Below are 16940 nucleotides of genomic sequence, written 5' to 3' on the forward strand. Positions count from 1 at the left end.
TTTTGAAATCACACTGATGACATCACTGTACTTCCTGTGACCTGTTTCCTGCAGAGAGGACTCGTCTCAGTCTCGTCTTCTTCACATTCATCTTCAGATTTCACATGAATCTGATTTAATCTGAGTTTGTGACCGAGCGTCTCACCGCCTGCAGCTGCTGACGTTCAGCACACAAAGTCCAAATGTTTCATACGTGTTCTCACTGAGTCTGTCTGTAATCCTGACATCACTTCCTGTATGACAGAAACATGATGCAGATCGTTGTTGACGGTGTTTTTCTGTGTAAAGCAGCTGTTTCACTCAGAGTTTTAATTGGACACTGACAGCAGATGAATCAGTTCTAACAGTCGTCTTTACACTGCGAGTTTGAATTAGCTGAACTTTGACCCCGGCTGATTCATCTCTGTGATTAAAATGTTTGCTGGGTGAAATTTCAGCCTTGAGATTCAGCAGCGGTTTGTGGACTGTGATGTGACGAAGCTGCTGTTGACAAAGTGATTTAATTTATGTAATTATCAGAACTAATATAACATATTTCAGAGGGGGGTTTAAAAGCTCTCGATGAAAGAGATCGAGTATGTTTAGGTGGCTGGTATCTGTCCTTGGTGGAGGTAGGCACTCTACGTTCTAGACAATACATTTCATTTTTCACTTCATCATTTTGACTGAATGTCTTCTGATTATGACTGAGAATTAATTCCTGTCAAATTGTTTCATTTTGTCTTTGTCATTTTGAGTTTGTCGTCAGTGTTGTGGGTTGCCTGCTGGCCTGAGTCGTGGCGACAGAATCAGAACCTCATGAAGACGAGATCTGGTGAGATGATAAATCATGTTGAGCTGCAGAGGAAAACTTCAGGTGGTGATCAGGTGTCTTACTGTAACATTCTCATCTGTTTGAACATCGACTGGTTGTCGGCTGTTAGATCTTATAAAACTCTGTTTTTATTCTCCTCTGACGTCCTGTCGCGCTTCGGTTGGCAGCCGACTGACTGACGGGTGGAAATGAATGTGCTCGGCTGCCGGCTCACAATCAGTCTTTAAAGTTAAACAGCCATAAAAGGCTGCAGGAACTCTGACCTTCACAATCTAACCGAGCAGGAAAAGCCAATGATGTGTACAAGGCCCCGCTCGGCCTCGGCAGATTATGATAAAATATGTCTCGGCGTCACAAAAAGATAACTGCACGTCTCCCTGTGACAGATACGGGCCCGCTATTTTAATAACAGCCCAATTTCTGCAGCACTAAAATGTTTTACTGTCGGCTATAAAGCATGCGGCGAGTGACACGGGGACGCACGCCACGTCGCCCAGCGCCTCAAAGTGAGATGGACCACGTGGCGCCGCGGAGGATTTAAACCAGCCAGTCCAAAATGCTTTAACATCACGACGAGTCTGCTGCGTCTGCTTCTCCTCAGCCCAGAGAGATTCTCAGCAGCAGCTGGTTTTGAATGAGAACAGTCTGAAAACCCACATCGTACAGAAATGTTGGTGGTGCCCAACATGACCGGCCCGACCCGTTAGAACGTCAGGACGAACGTGTTCCAGACACCAGACAGATGAATTAACTGATCAGCACAAAGTGTGTGAAGGTCTGCATCTCAGATCAAGCTGTGATATTTAACCTGTAACAGTTCAGGGCTTCTGGGAAATGGTGTTCAGTAAAGGCCGAAAACAACCCGAAGTACTGAAACAACTAAGACATTAATATTACGATATAACTGAAATAATTACTGATCATATAGGAACATGTGGGCTGACACACAACATACTGTTGGGTGAGATGGGAGTCGTAGTTCTTTATGATTTTATGTCAGTGGGATTTTTAGTAAAGTTTTCTGACTCCTGAAACTGAAGGTTGAAGTTCTGGTTCCAGTTGGGTCCACTGTGTGTGGATCTGGAGGGAAGCGACACACTGAGTCATTTAATTTGGAGGATTTATTCAGAATCGCTGGTTTGACAGGAAGGAAAAACAGACATTTATATGTTTGTGTTGGCAGGAGGCACTTTGATAAGAGGGACGAAGGTTTTTCCTCCTGAGACCTGAACTCACATCACCTCCCGTTACTGTAAGAGTTGAATCTAACATCTTGGTGCTGGCTCGACTGCAGAGACGTGAGAGCAGCAGGTGGAGCGCCACAGTTTGAAGCTTAAAGATGGTATTTGTAAGAAAAGTCGGTGTGTGGAGATGAATCCATGGTGCTGCATCAGACAGATTGTAGTTTAGTCCACACTATTGTCGCCTCTTCCTGTCCGAGCTGTAAGGTTTATACTCTGCTTCAGCTACTTTACTGTAACATGGTGTCACCTTCATGACCAGAGGAGCATGGTGGAGGATCACAGAGACGCTGCAGCCTGAAGTATTCTCATCTCGTCCCTGTAATGTTTCTGGGATCCTTTCTGGGACCCTGACCCTCCCATCAGGCCGCCCCCTGTTTAAAATGAACAAATCACAGAAAGTGTGCTGATACGTTGACAATATGCCACCGATTCTGAACATAATAGCACTTCCTCCTGCAGACGTCCTGCCGTCTCCCCTCACGCCGGGTCTCTGGATGGTTGTTGGTTCTCAGGGGACGCCCCTCCTCTCCAGCTCCCCGTCCTCAGCAGCATCTTTGTTAAACATGGACGCTGCCGCGGTGTCTGTCTCTGTTTCACTTTACACAGTCGGTTCCCTCTTTGTGCTCATTAAATATTTAATGGGGAGTTTAAGCGTTTGCGAGGATTAGGCTGCAGTCTCCAGGGAGTCGGCTGCATTGTTTCTTTCCACGGCTGCTAGTTTACAGTCTGTCTGTTTAATCTGCATTTACATCTCACACTTATTCTTTATTCTGCTGATGCTCTGATGGAGTTTCAGCCGTCACAGCAGGGGTGTTAAATCTGGGGATTTTCTGTTTAGGCAATGAAACACGTGAAAAGAAATTAAGGGGCATCTTTAATGTCCCATACTGGTGTCATACTGGTGTCATACTGTGAAACTGACAGAACAAAGTGTCCTCACAAACAGAACCATGCAGAGAAAAATCACAAACATTATCGGAACATCCTGAAACAGCTCCAGAGACCAGGTTCACGGTTCAAGATGTTTGGGGGAAGGAGACTTTTGGATGGTACACTGGCTCCTTCGCCAGGTTCTTGGTTGTTGTTGAGGTTCTTTTGGGGTTCTGTTGGTGGTTCTGGAGGCTTTACGTGTCGTTGAGCAAGTTCTGTGGGTGTTTGAACAGGTTTTGGATCTCTGAAAGCATTTTAGATGTTTGCGAGTACATTCTGTGATTTTTTTTTTTGCTGGCGTTCTAGATGAAGGAGGTGTTCGATGTGTCTCCGAGGAGCTACCCAGGGTCCAAGAGGAGGTTCTTCGTGACATCTTGTGTCGATGTTCTGTTGGTGGTTGGAGGGATTTTAGATGACTATGAGTAGGTGGTAGAGTCCAGAGACCATGGTGTAGGTTTTAGCTTTATTATGGGAGGTGTTAAGAATGTTTGAGGAGGTTCCAGGTGTCCTCCCAGGTGTTCTGTGGGTGTTTGAAATGCTCTTGGACGTCTACAAGTTGGATTCAGAGATGTTTCAAACATTGTAGGTGTCCCTGAGAATGTTCTTTAGGTTTTTGAAGACGTATTTTAATGAGTGTTTAAGTTGCAACAGTGTCTTTGAGGAGGTTCAGTTCATGTCTCAGGAGGGTCCAATTGTTCTTCAGAAGGTTCTCAGTTTCAGGTTCTAGGGGTTATTCAGGAGGTTCTGTGAGAGGTTGAGTTGGTTCAGTGTGTCTTTGAGGAGAAGGCTTTGTGTCTTTGAGGTTGCCCTACAAATATCTGAGGAGGTTCGGGGACTGAAGATGTTCACTGTCAGGTTTTCTGTCCCAGTGAAAGAAGGATTGCAGGAGTGAGGATAGAAACACAGATCGTGCTGTCAGCAGCTGAATCTTGTCGTGAGAACGAGGTACCGGTCTGAAAGTGTCGCTGTGTTGGCAGGTTTTGGTGTTTACATGTGTAGACGTGAACCCAGTTTAACAGAATGGTTCACATGTGACTGGCAGTCCTGCTGTCTTTGTAGTGGCAGAGCTCTAAAAACTGACACCCTGAGGCTCTCAGGGGCCCGGGGACGTTAGTATTGGGGGACTGTGGGGCCACGCCTTCCAGCCGCCATATGCTCCAGATAACAAGTCAAACATGGGACTGTTTTCTTGGCTCATTAAAATGTTCGACATTTGGCAGAAGACAGCTTTGTTTTCCTGACCTATTTTTCGGTATTGAGGCTTTTCAGTGAATGTTTCAGTGTTCAGATCAGCAGCGTGTTCAGACACTGAAGCTGCTGACGGAGCTCTTTACTTTGGTTTGCTCCAACAGACTGCAAACCAAAGTGGGTGTGTCTGTGCTCAGTCTACTGCGAACCAGTGTTAGCCGCTAACCTAGCATGTTAACGTTGAGTTACCGTGTTGTTCTTCCTGATGATAACCTGTTTCGTCCTGGAATGAGGGACAGTTAACTAATAACAAACCCAGTCTACCTTTGTGAATCCAATTTTCTGATTATTTTATCCTTCTCTAACACATTTGGTGTGAGTGCTGCTTACTGCAAATTATAATTGTGCTTCTTTGAATCACCTTTTTGTTAGTCACAGTTTCAGAATTAGCTTTTACTAGAAGTGTGATTAGTTCACCGTCGAGCTGTGCAGTGTGTGAGGTAATCAAGCAATGTAGCGTTGGTGGAGACAGGTCTGTGTAAAGATGGAGACGGGTCTGTGTAAAGATGGAGACGGGTCTGTGTAAAGATGTGATGGAGACGGGTCTGTGTAAAGATGTGATGGAGACAGGTCTGTGTAAAGATGTGATGGAGACAGGTCTGTGTAAAGACGTGATGGAGACAGGTCTGTGTAAAGACATGATGGAGACAGGTCTGTGTAAAGATGTGATGGAGACGGGTCTGTGTAAAGATGTGATCGAGACAGGTCTGTGTAAAGATGGAGACAGGTCTGTGTAAAGACGTGATGGAGACAGGTCTGTGTAAAGATGTGATCGAGACAGGTCTGTGTAAAGATGGAGACAGGTCTGTGTAAAGACGTGATGGAGACAGGTCTGTGTAAAGATGTGATGGAGACGGGTCTGTGTAAAGATGTGATCGAGACAGGTCTGTGTAAAGATGGAGACAGGTCTGTGTAAAGACGTGATGGAGACAGGTCTGTGTAAAGACGTGATGGAGACAGGTCTGTGTAAAGACGTGATGGAGACAGGTCTGTGTAAAGATGTGATGGAGACAGGTCTGACAGTGTTGTTGGACCTCTGGCAGCTGTGTGAAATTGATGAAAAATAGTATAATATGGGACCTTTAATGGTCACAAACATTTTTCTGTCCCACATAATATTTGTCAGAAACATGTGGTGGGATTTGACAGATTTGACACTGCTGTCGAGACTCCTGATTTATGTTTATTAAGGTGCGTTTCTGATATAGTCAGTATAAATGTGTATGTTTGAAGGCGTCAGGGAACAACAAACAGATTAAAGATTGGAGTCTCTGCTTGGTGGATTCTACCTCCTGTAAATGTTGATTTAACTTCCTCATCACATTTCTACATCATGTCCTCTAATCGTCTTCCTCCTGTAGCCCTGAAGTAATGTACAGACCTGCCTGCTGCCATCTGCAGCTCTTTCTTTAAAATCAATAAAAACTTAAATACAGCACACAAACAAACACGACTGAATGGAAGTGAGTCTATCTGTCTGTCTATCGTATTAATATTATTATTATTAATAATAACAACACCTCCTCCTCTTATTGTCCCGGCAGAGCAGCATCTCCTTTTATTACCCTGCAGGGTCATTTACAACCCGTCCCGTCTATTCATTGGTTGAGGAGATAATCCTGTGATAAATCCTCCGTCGTGCCCTTCACAGTTGTCATAGCAAGACCATAAACAGCATTTATAACAATCTAAGGAGGAGGAGGGGGCGGCGCTCTGCTTAGCATGCAGAACAGATTAAGATGGGACGGGTCTGCTTAGAGCCGCCGCTCCATCCGTGACAGACAGACGGACTCATGGGAAATGTTCCGTCTCCGGCCCGTTTATCCTCAGTGGGAAATGAGCTGCGGTGACGGCTCACTCGCTCGAAACAGACGCAGGAAATTTCCTTTTAAAGAAGTAAAATTAAAAAAAAGAACAATGTTATAAAAACGTCAATATTATAAGATTTTGCTTATGATGTTTTTTTTTTTTAAATATAAATCTTCTTTTAGATTTAAGACCACCTTTAATTCCTTCTTTAGGATTTTTTATTTTTTCTGTATTAACAAGTTGTGGATCAGAAACGAGAATAAATTATGTAACTTTGAAATAACATCCATTACATTTGTTGTTGTTCAAAGCAATTTAAAGTCATTTTCTATCCGCGTGTTCATCTGCAAAATATCTTTATATATCGTTCTCTATATGAGTGGACGGAGGAGAGTGATGCAGGTCATATGAACAACGTTGATGTCAGGATGAATATGAACTGTTTTCATGTTTGACTCAATATATTAGTCTCAGGACTCAGACTCAGAGTCTCAGTGATCCATCAGGAAGCTCCATAAATCATTCCGTTCTGTAAACGGCCTCCATCGTTCACGGAGGCTGCACACGGCCGCCGTCAGGAGGTGTTTGTTGGAAGGGTTAATGCCAACGACAGCAGAGAACCAGAACATTTGATCCAGTTTCACCCACATGAAACAAAGTTGGGGTCAGGAGGGCGCAGGATGAGTCATCAGCAACGTTTATAATTGTTTTCCAGGAATACACCAACTTTGAAAAACCTTTGAGATCACCTGTACAGTGCCGTTGTGGAGACACAGATCAAGACAAACTCATTTTGTCTCCATGAGAACTTCAAGCTTGTTTTTTCAGCCTGCTGTGAACATTTAGTTGAAAATAGCCTCAAACAAAAGACTTGCTGAATGAGTTACAGGTCCGAGTGCAGTTCACACAGACGTACAGACAGATATCAGTGTTTTACTGCAATACAGAACAAAACTTCAGAACATCAAGATTATCGGACAAGTTGTGTCGTGTAAGAATCGTCTTTTTTTGTTTGTGTGTTGTTCAGTTTAGCTTTAAATTAAAGCTTTTTTTCTTAATTTAACTTTTTATTTGTCAGATTTTGTAGTGATGAGAAAAAATGAAATATATAAATATAAATCCCGCTCATCATTATTTGCACCGACCCTCCAGCGTTTGACGAGTGGGTATGACGGCGTTTAGCCGGCAGCGTCCGGGCTAAACACCAGCAGAGACTCTTCACAGGTACAATTAATCTTAATTAAAGCGCAGTGTGACAAACGCAGCCCCCTCCTCACTGAGCTGCCTGCAGTCTGACGCTCCCTCTGAAAATAAAAGAATTAATTAAATCCAAGTGAGATAATGAAGCCACGTCACATGAAGTAATCAACAGACAAAAAATACACATCAGATCAGAACTAAACATTACAAACATCTAAATTCAGGACGGCTCTGATGTTTCTGCAGCTATTTATCATCTATATTTCTTTGTGTTTCACTGTAGACAGATTGCTGATGATCTGTGGCCGTCCAGCAGCGACTCGTGCAGCTGTGAGCTGCTGACTGTCTGCTGACCGCTCGCTAAAGAAAACAAAGGACAAAAAAACAATTAAGTGGAGTAATAAAAGCTGAGTATCATAACATGCTACATTAAATATCTATTGAGCTCCATAAATTAACAGCAAGCAGCTTCTCAAGCAGTTTGTCTCATCGAGGTTGTTTACGAGAGGAGAAACTTGGACTGTGACTCTGCTGCAGGACCGACACGCGAGCGTACGGAAGCTCGTCAGGGACAAACTGAAGAGACACACACAAGGAATAACGAAGGCCAGAGGTTCTGATTTAATGAGGCCCAGTTCTGTCTCAGTGTCTCCTGATGATGATGAATTATTTTGTTAAAACACAAACAGTTCACCGAAAAACAATTGTGCGATTTTATTTTTGAAATAATCTGTAACATTTATATTTTTGTTATAAATACATAAATCATATTATTATAATAAATAATTGATTTTATCTTAAATCACACAGCAGCTGATGTATTTACTACTCAAAACATATTTATTTCTAGTTTTATTGTAATGCTTTTATTAGAGTAAATGTTATATATCATGTTTTTAGTATCGGCATCTTTAATAGAATTGAATGTGAAATATATATATTTTTAAATTCCTAATTTTTGGACCTCTGTAAAACAGTGATGATTAAGTTGAAGGTTTTTATAAGATAACTAATTATTACCACCTTTATTTGGGATTTCTCACCACAAACTCAACAACATAAAAATGTGTTTTTCATTTTCTCTAGTTGTTTTCTTATCTGATGGAATATATTATTATAATATTCGTGTTGAGGAGAATCGACAGAGCGGACCTGGTGCTGTTACTGCTGCAGTGACAACCAGCTGGTTCTGTCTGGTTCCAGGTGAATGTTTAATGTGGCTCTGCAGTTGAACACACCCTGACAGAAGTCTGTAAAGTGTTTGTGTTGGTTCAGAGCCCTCTAGTGAGCAAAGGAGGAAGTCAGGTGATGTTGCAGAGACGAGAGAACATCCGACTGAAACATGAAGAGACAGAAACACACGATCACAACAACATGAAGAGCACAAATAAGAGATAAAGAAAAAAGATAAAAACAAGAAATAAGAATAACAGTAAAGATAAATTACACGATTATCATGGCCAAACAAATCCATGATAACAACATGATAAAGTCCACACTTCAGAGAAACAAACAGAGGATGCACAAGTCCGAACTTCCTCTCCTGATTATGAAGAACTTTAACCACAGCAGCATCCCGTCAGAAGACGCTTCTCTCTGGCGCTCTGCAGGGCCGGGTCATGATGTTCTGGTCACTTCATTTGGAGGATCTGTTGGATTTTGATCAGTTTTCTGTTGCCAGTTTAAAACATATTCTGTTGTTAGTTAGTGGCTTCAGTATTAATGAAGTTTGGAGAAATCAGGATTTATTTCTCAGTGTTTGTATTTCACTGATCCGTCTCCTCGTGGTGTTTGTTTGCAGACGCTCGCTCACGTTAACTGTCTTGTTGTGATGGAGGTGTGGAGGAGCTGTGATGGAGCTGTGGTGTTTGATAGTAAAAAGTGTTTGTGTTTGTTTTGGCGTCCTGGTGGAGGCGAGGCGAGGAGGCGGAGACATGTGTTGTTTTTGTTTGTCATGATGGTTTGTGACTCCGCCTCCTGGGAGTGATGGAGGCAGCAGACTGTGGAGGGACACTGAGGGTCTCAATCTGATTCATCTTCATTGTCAGAAGAGGTCTTTATTTCATCAGCACACACACACACACACACACACACACACACACACACGATCGCTGTCTGAGAGATTCTAACCAACATAACAAGAGTAAGAATCTTGTAACCATCATAAGTTTATATTTTAAATGTTATTTACATTTTGTTTCTGAAAAGTATTTTCTTTAACCTGATCCAGAATCTGTTGTGTAAGGTTTCATATGTGCACTGTAACCCTATGTTGATGATAGAAGCTGAGGCAGACACAGCTTAGACAGTTTAGTAGAAGTTATTAAGTTAAATGAGTTATTAAGTGAAATTAGTTATCAGTTGAATAAGTTTGATGGTGTTAGAGTGCTCTGCTCTGTGACTTCTGGTCCTTGAAAACAGCGTTAGAGTGAGCGCTCGCTGTGCTGCCCACTCTTTGAGACTCTCCTCCTCCGTGTCCTCCGTTAGATTATCCTGCTACTTTTCTTCAGCTGAGCACAGACAGATGAACAGTGATGAATGCATGTTGTCACTGAATGTGTTTCTGATCCACTCTAAACACCAGAAGGCAAGACGTTAGTAAAATACAGGAAAAGTCAAGCTGTGTAAAATTACCATAACCCACAGTTCTCCCACTGTACTGTACTGTAATCCAAAATACGGTAACATTCTGTTAAATGAATTACGGTAGATACGCTGTAAAATTACCATAACTCAGTTATCCTGTCGTCAAGTACTGTAATCCCAAAAACCCACCATTATTCTACAGTCATATACTGTAATCCAAAAAACTGTAATAAACTGTTAAAATAAACAACAGTAAAATACTATTTTACTGTTTCTTTACAGTGAAATTCTCTGCAGTGTGCATCTAATATGGAGCTCTGGTTGGACGTTTGTCGGTGAGTTTTGGGAGTTTGAGTTGAGTCTCTTCAGTGTTTATGTCCAAAGATTTCTCGTTTCAACTTTCCTCTCAAACCCTGAACAGATTCGAACAACCTCCATATCAACGTCATGATCAGTTAGTTTCCTCTCTGACTGACAGCTGACAGTAAATCAGTCGTAGCCATTGTGTTTGAATCGTTTGTCATGTGTTTGTTTGGTGTGTGTGGATGCGGCACTCAGTCCTCCTGCACAGTAAACAGCCTGAACAGTGTTTGATTTCATGAATAATTTCACTCAGCTGGGACTCAGATTGTTGTTTCATCCAGAGTGAAGCTGCCGCCAGACACAACAGGTGCCTGTTTGCCCAGAACCACACGCCTGGCAGACTGCGCTCAGGGCCACGATCCCTCTGCTGCATGTACACGAACAAATCTACAAAACCCTCTTTAATGATCGACCCCATCATCTCCTGATCCAAAGTAAAGCAACAAGAAAGGGATCAGAAGAGAGGAAATGAAGTTAAAACAAGAGGATGAGGTTTAGAAGTAGAGGGGAGAGAGAGTGACTGGAAAGGAGATGGAGAAAAATGTGGAGGTGGACGTAAAAAAAAGGAAAAAAGCGAGACAATGAAGAATTAAGACAAGAGTAAATGGGATGAGAAAGAAAGAAAATGAGTCAGACGAGAAGGAAAACAAGAAGGAGACAAGGAGAAGTGAGGATAAAGGGATGTGGATCAGCAAAGGGAAGGTAGAGAAGCAAGGAAGGATGGAAGGAGGAGAAAGGTCCAGAGAGACTCCTCCACCCTGTGCATCCAATCAGCTTCCCTCCTCGGGCGTTAACGAGCTTAACGAGCCGCTCCGCCCGGCTTCAAACAGCGAGGGGAGGGACACTCATTAATTCTGCAAATGTGTCTAATCGGCATCCAGCTCCACCTGTTCACATGAATAAACACCCACCTGAACATGAAGCAGAGACAGAAAGTGACTCACAGCCACCCGTTAACCAATCACAGCTCAGTGGGCGGAGCTACTGATCACAACTTTCACGTCAACTCCACAGCCATGCTAACAGCTCTGTGAGGCTGTAAGGGGACACAGAGCTAAATGCTAATGCTAAGATGTTGAAGTTAAGGAGGTTTCCATTGTTTTCAGACACGTTGTGCTAATTATAACACGATTTCCACTAATCGTCTTTCCTCGAGTGATTGTTACGTCAAGTGTTTGCTGTTGAAGCTCGATTCCTAATTAAGTCACAGTTCCGAGAACATGGATGAAAACATGATTTCATCTGACAAACACATTAGGCTTGGCGCAAAATGTTATAATTTATGGTTGTCATGAATTTCCTCCACTAGGTGGCGCTATAATCAAGGAAAGTGCATTTTGGCTTATAGTTCCAATATATATCACACATTCATAAACTATTATATATCCACTCGTTCCCTGAATTGTACTGCCTGCCGTTTTTTTCTTGCAAATTCGTGAATGTCGTAAACCTCTTTTTCAAACTCCGCTCAGAATTTTTTTGAACTCTGATATTTCAAAGAATACATAAGTTGTGAAATAACAATTTCTTGTAGATTTTGCTCAGAACAGGAAGTGTTGCATATCTCCACATTGGTGTGAAGACATTTAACGCTCCTCTCATTAATAAGCTCTTAAACCTGCCTCAGAACTTCTCTTAATTACTGGAGCCTCCACGTATGGACCCATAAAAGCCCCTGATACTCTCGCTGCTATGACAATTTAATGAAGAATTCATCTGGATTTAATGAACAAATTACAGACGCTTAATGTATAAAATAACATGTTTTGGTTCATCCAGGGGCCACGAGGGGGATGAACAGAGTCCCGCCAGAATAAGAGCACAGCTCAGGAAGATGGAGCAGAGAAGAGAAGCACATTACAGAGGAAACTGTGAGTTGAGAGTGTGAACTCAAAACAGCAGCCAGTGTGGTGCCAATTAGCACGGAGCACGCTAACATACGCCCCCCTGTAGTTTCTGATTAAAGTGCATATTGATGGTATAAATTATCTCCCACTACAATAGATAGCTGGGCATCTATATGTAAATGTTTAATTAACCCATGGCTGAATCGCCGCACCGGTCCAGAGTGGAGGTTATTAATCTGATGATGGCGGCCATAACGCCGGGCCAACGCCGCCAAAATGAGCCGTCTGGATGCGGTGGCAGATTCATCAGGGACGCCGCCTCGTTTCCTAAAGTGCTGTTTGTTCTCAGTGATGAAGTCGACATGGCGTCCCTCTTTAAGGTGGACTCAAATCTGCTTAATGGCTGTTCTGGCTGCATCTCTTTAAATAAAGTGATTTAAACATCGACTGTACGTGGAAACATCCAGAGGATTCCCGCCTACAGCGAGAGGAATCACTGCTCATTAATATTCAGTCTATTAGTTCAGATCAGTGACCAGGAGACCTGTCAGGGGCCTCGCCTCGGTTTGCACTTTGTTCTGATAGTTTAAATCTGAAAAGTGTTCAGACTGAAGGCTGTGAGGCCGGAGCAGTTGGTCGCAGCTCACCTGTGAGAAGAGACGTCACCTGAGACTTGACTGTGATTGGCTCAGAGCAAGATGCCGCTCCAGTGTGTCGTTCTGAACAGCACGCCACGGTTTACTGTCACCTGTGATAAATTTGTAATTCTGCCATCTCTGTGGCAGGATGTTTGTCATGTTGTGGTTCATCCTCAGAAGCCGGTCGCCTGATTTACCTCTGAGCGCGGCGTCCATCTTCTTGGCTGGTCGTTTGGTCCTGGGAGCCTCGGAGCAGCGAGTGAGTGATCAGTGATCCCTGATTACTGCCATGAAGACCCTTTATTCTCTTGTCCCCTTGTATTTACTTGCTGATCCATCCATCCATCCATCCATCCATCCATCCATCCATCCATCCACCCGTCCGTCGTCGTATTCAGAGACATTTATAGTATCAAACATGTTTTCACATTTTCCCATTAAAACATGCAGCTTTCAATATTTGCCATATTGCTGTGGTTAAAGACAAACACCCTGTTGACACTTCGCTCGCAGAAGAAGCTTCATGAATATTTAATGAGCTGTAATTTAAAGACTGTGAGTGGAACTGTTGTTTACAGCCTGCAGAAACCAAAAAAACAACAGGGAGCATCAGAGCTAACCTCTGAGCCGCCGGAGACGCTCCGGCTCTTCAGTTAGTTCATTACAAGAAGACAAAGTGAGAAACAACAGAGCAAATAAAGAGCGAACAACAGCGTCGCTCTGCAGACGAGCAGCAGCAGGTTAGAAACAGCAGCTGCTCCGACGAGTTTCAGGGTTCAAACAGACGATGTCAGAGAGACGAGTGACGAGGGGATCAGCTGATGTCAGCTGATAAGTTTACTGCTGGATGAGTTCAGGTTATTGATAAATGTGAAATGATCGTTCAGTGATGAACATTACTGAAGGACAACATCGATCATCTGGTTCCAAACGGCTCAGTGATCATTTATGAAACTACTCAACAGTTTGAATAACTACGGCTGAAACCATCGATCAGCATCAGTCAATGAAAATCCATTTGTTTTGTTGTCTGGTTGCAGCTTCACAGATGGTTTCAGATTCTCTGCTTTTCCTCTGAAGGATTTAATAACAATAATAATAATAATTATTATTATTATTATTATTGTTATTATTATCGTTATTATTATTATTATCGTTATTATTATCATTATCGTTATTATTATTGTTATTATTATTATTATTAATGTAACATGTCTCATGTCGTATCTCAGCAGATCAGCAGTAATCAGTTCGGCACAATGTGACTGAGTACTGAACACTTCCTCCCGTCTGGACTTTATTCTGAGCGGCGATCAGAACTTTAATCAGCCTTCATACGATCAATTAATAGTTGATCTGAATCTGAGGCCTTAAATCACTCGACCTTTAACGTGTCATCAGGCGGTTTCTTTAGAGAGTTTGACGCCGGCTGGACGAACAAAGATGGGCGCCGTGTTTCCTGCGATGTGATGTGGATGTTTCCTGTTGCTGACAGACGAAACGCTGCCGAGCCTCGTCGCTGTCAGACGAGTCGAGCCCGGTTTCTCTGATGGAGACTCATTATTCCTCCGTCTGTCTGTCTGTCTGCAGAGAGACAGACAGATCACAGACGGGGAAAAATCCTCTTTCCTGTTCTTCCTCTGCCTCCGTCAGAGAGGAAACCGTCGCTGCCTCCCTCCCTCCTGCTCTGCAGGAAAGTGACAGCCCGTCTAATTGGGATTAATCAGCTGGCAGCTCCAGTTGAGTGGCGGCGACGCGATCTGAAGAGAAATGGCATTGACCCAAAGAGAGAGGTGTATACCGCCCCGGGGCCACACTTGTACCCATTCATCTTCCTCAGCATAACATTATTATTCCCAACTCCACCACAGAAGAAGAAGGAGCCTCTTTAGGGTTCCTGGGTCAAGAACAAAAAGTCAGAGAGGGAGAAAAGAAACCCAACTAATCAAAAAAGAAAGAAAAAGAGCAGCACTTGACAGTTTTCTTCCCACTGAACACGACAAAGAGAATGAAAGCTGTTCGGAAGAAGAAGAAGAAGCAGCGGTGCTACATTATTCTTTCTCATTCTCTCTCTCGCAGCCATCGCTTTGAATTACAGAGGGAATCTTTTTGCTGAGAGTCGGTCGTTGAGGAGGAAAAAATCAAAAATTCATCTGAAAGACTTTCAGGAGCGAGGAGAGAGCGAGGAGGCGAGGAGGAGGAGTGTTTTGTGCTGGAACCAACATTTGCAGAAAGTTCCAGCTCCTTAAGCAATTATTAGCGGTGATAGTTTGACATGTTCAAGAGTTGTCAACAACTGGCTTTAAACAAAAGTACAAAGCAGAAATAAACATGGCCCGCGGTGGAATTAACTTGAGGGACGTGCAGGTCGATGAATTAAACATGTGCTGCTTCTTCTTCTGCTGCTGCGTTACAGCCGAGCGCCACGTTATCAGGAGGCTGCGGCGCTCTGCAGCAATACGGAGAGAACGCCATACATCTGACGCGGTCCGTCAACTCAGCCTGTTATTAAAGAACCGCAAAAATATAATCCAGTCATCCTCTCCTCCTCCTGAGGATATAAAGTCCTCCTCTCCTCCTCCTGAGGATATAAAGTCCTCCTCTCCTCCTCCTGAGGATATAAAGTCCTCCTCTCCTCCTCCTGATGATATAAAGTCCTCCTCTCCTCCTCCTGAGGATATAAAGTCCTCCTCTCCTCCTCCTGATGATATAAAGTCCTCCTCTCCTCCTCCTGAGGATATAAAGTCCTCCTCTCCTCCTGATAATATAAAGTCTCTCTCTCTGATACCTCCTCTCCTCCTGATGATATAAAGTCCTCCTCTCCTCCTCCTGATAATATAAAGTCCTCCTCTCCTCCTCCTGATGATATAAAGTCCTCCTCTCCTCCTCCTGATGATATAAAGTCCTCCTCTCCTCCTCCTGATGATATAAAGTCCTCCTCTCCTCCTCCTGATGATATAAAGTCCTCCTCTCCTCCTCCTGATGATATAAAGTCCTCCTCTCCTCCTCCTGATAATATAAAGTCCTCCTCTCCTCCTCCTGATGATATAAAGTCCTCCTCTCCTCCTCCTGATGATATAAAGTCCTCCTCTCCTCCTGATGATATAAAGTCCTCCTCTCCTCCTGATGATATAAAGTCCTCCTCTCCTCCTCCTGAGGATATAAAGTCCTCCTCTCCTCCTCCTGATGATATACAGTCCTCCTCTCCTCCTCCTGAGGATATAAAGTCCTCCTCTCCTCCTCCTGAGGATATAAAGTCCTCCTCTCCTCCTCCTGAGGATATAAAGTCCTCCTCTCCTCCTCCTGAGGATATAAAGTCCTCCTCTCCTCCTCCTGAGGATATAAAGTCCTCCTCTCCTCCTCCTGATGATATAAAGTCCTCCTCTCCTCCTCCTGAGGATATAAAGTCCTCCTCTCCTCCTCCTGATGATATAAAGTCCTCCTCTCCTCCTCCTGATGATATAAAGTCCTCCTCTCCTCCTCCTGATGATATAAAGTCCTCCTCTCCTCCTCCTGATGATATAAAGTCCTCCTCTCCTCCTCCTGATGATATAAAGTCCTCCTCTCCTCCTCCTGATGATATAAAGTCCTCCTCTCCTCCTCCTGATGATATAAAGTCCTCCTCTCCTCCTCCTGATGATATAAAGTCCTCCTCTCCTCCTCCTGATGATATAAAGTCCTCCTCTCCTCCTCCTGATGATATAAAGTCCTCCTCTCCTCCTCCTGATGATATAAAGTCCTCCTCTCCTCCTCCTGATGATATAAAGTCCTCCTCTCCTCCTCCTGAGGATATAAAGATTTACACTCTACAGGTTAAGGATGTAAAGTGTGAGTTCAGCAGGAGTTAACAGGAAGGAAACTGTTTCTTAAAGATGTAACAGTCAACATTTCCACATCATAATCTGTAGGAACAACTCGACTGTTGTTCTGCAGGTTGTTGAGTCGTGTAAACCCTCAGGTGGACTCCAGGTCTGCTGTCAGTGTAACTCCAGGAGAGTCCGACAACGAGACGAAACATGACGTGAAGAAAACTTTCAAACATGCCGTGTGAACGTCTCAGTCACCTCAGATGGATTTTCACTGGTTGTGGTCCGACTGAGCTCCGTCTCGTGTTCAGACTCTGAACTTTGTGTCTGAAATGTGTCCACTTATTATTTTAGTTCAACAAACATCTCAGTGTTGTGTCTTGTTGTGAATGTGGAGGCAGCCTGATGATCTCCAGCAGCAGCACGTGGAGACAGAACAATGTGCCGCTGCTTGC

General features: G+C 43.5%; 1 protein-coding gene across 10 annotated transcripts in view; it reads left to right on the plus strand.

Annotated features, from left to right (window-relative positions):
• Positions 1 to 16940, plus strand: part of LOC119018666 (forkhead box protein B1-like) — a 64509-nt gene that overhangs the window by 35143 nt on the left and 12426 nt on the right. Inside the window, exon 4 of one of the 10 annotated variants that reach the window (XR_005074818.1) lies at positions 11974 to 12065. The exons of 7 other annotated variants lie outside the window; for them this stretch is intronic. The gene's annotated coding sequence lies outside the window, so the exon portion shown is untranslated. Of the gene's footprint in view, positions 1 to 7528; positions 7884 to 10113; positions 10133 to 11973; positions 12066 to 16940 lie in introns of those variants that run through there. 2 more of the 10 variants (XR_005074828.1, XR_005074826.1) reach the window with 2 other exon arrangements.

The sequence above is a fragment of the Acanthopagrus latus genome, chromosome 4 (genome assembly GCF_904848185.1).
Source record: "Acanthopagrus latus isolate v.2019 chromosome 4, fAcaLat1.1, whole genome shotgun sequence".
Taxonomy (NCBI): Eukaryota; Metazoa; Chordata; class Actinopteri; order Spariformes; family Sparidae; genus Acanthopagrus; species Acanthopagrus latus.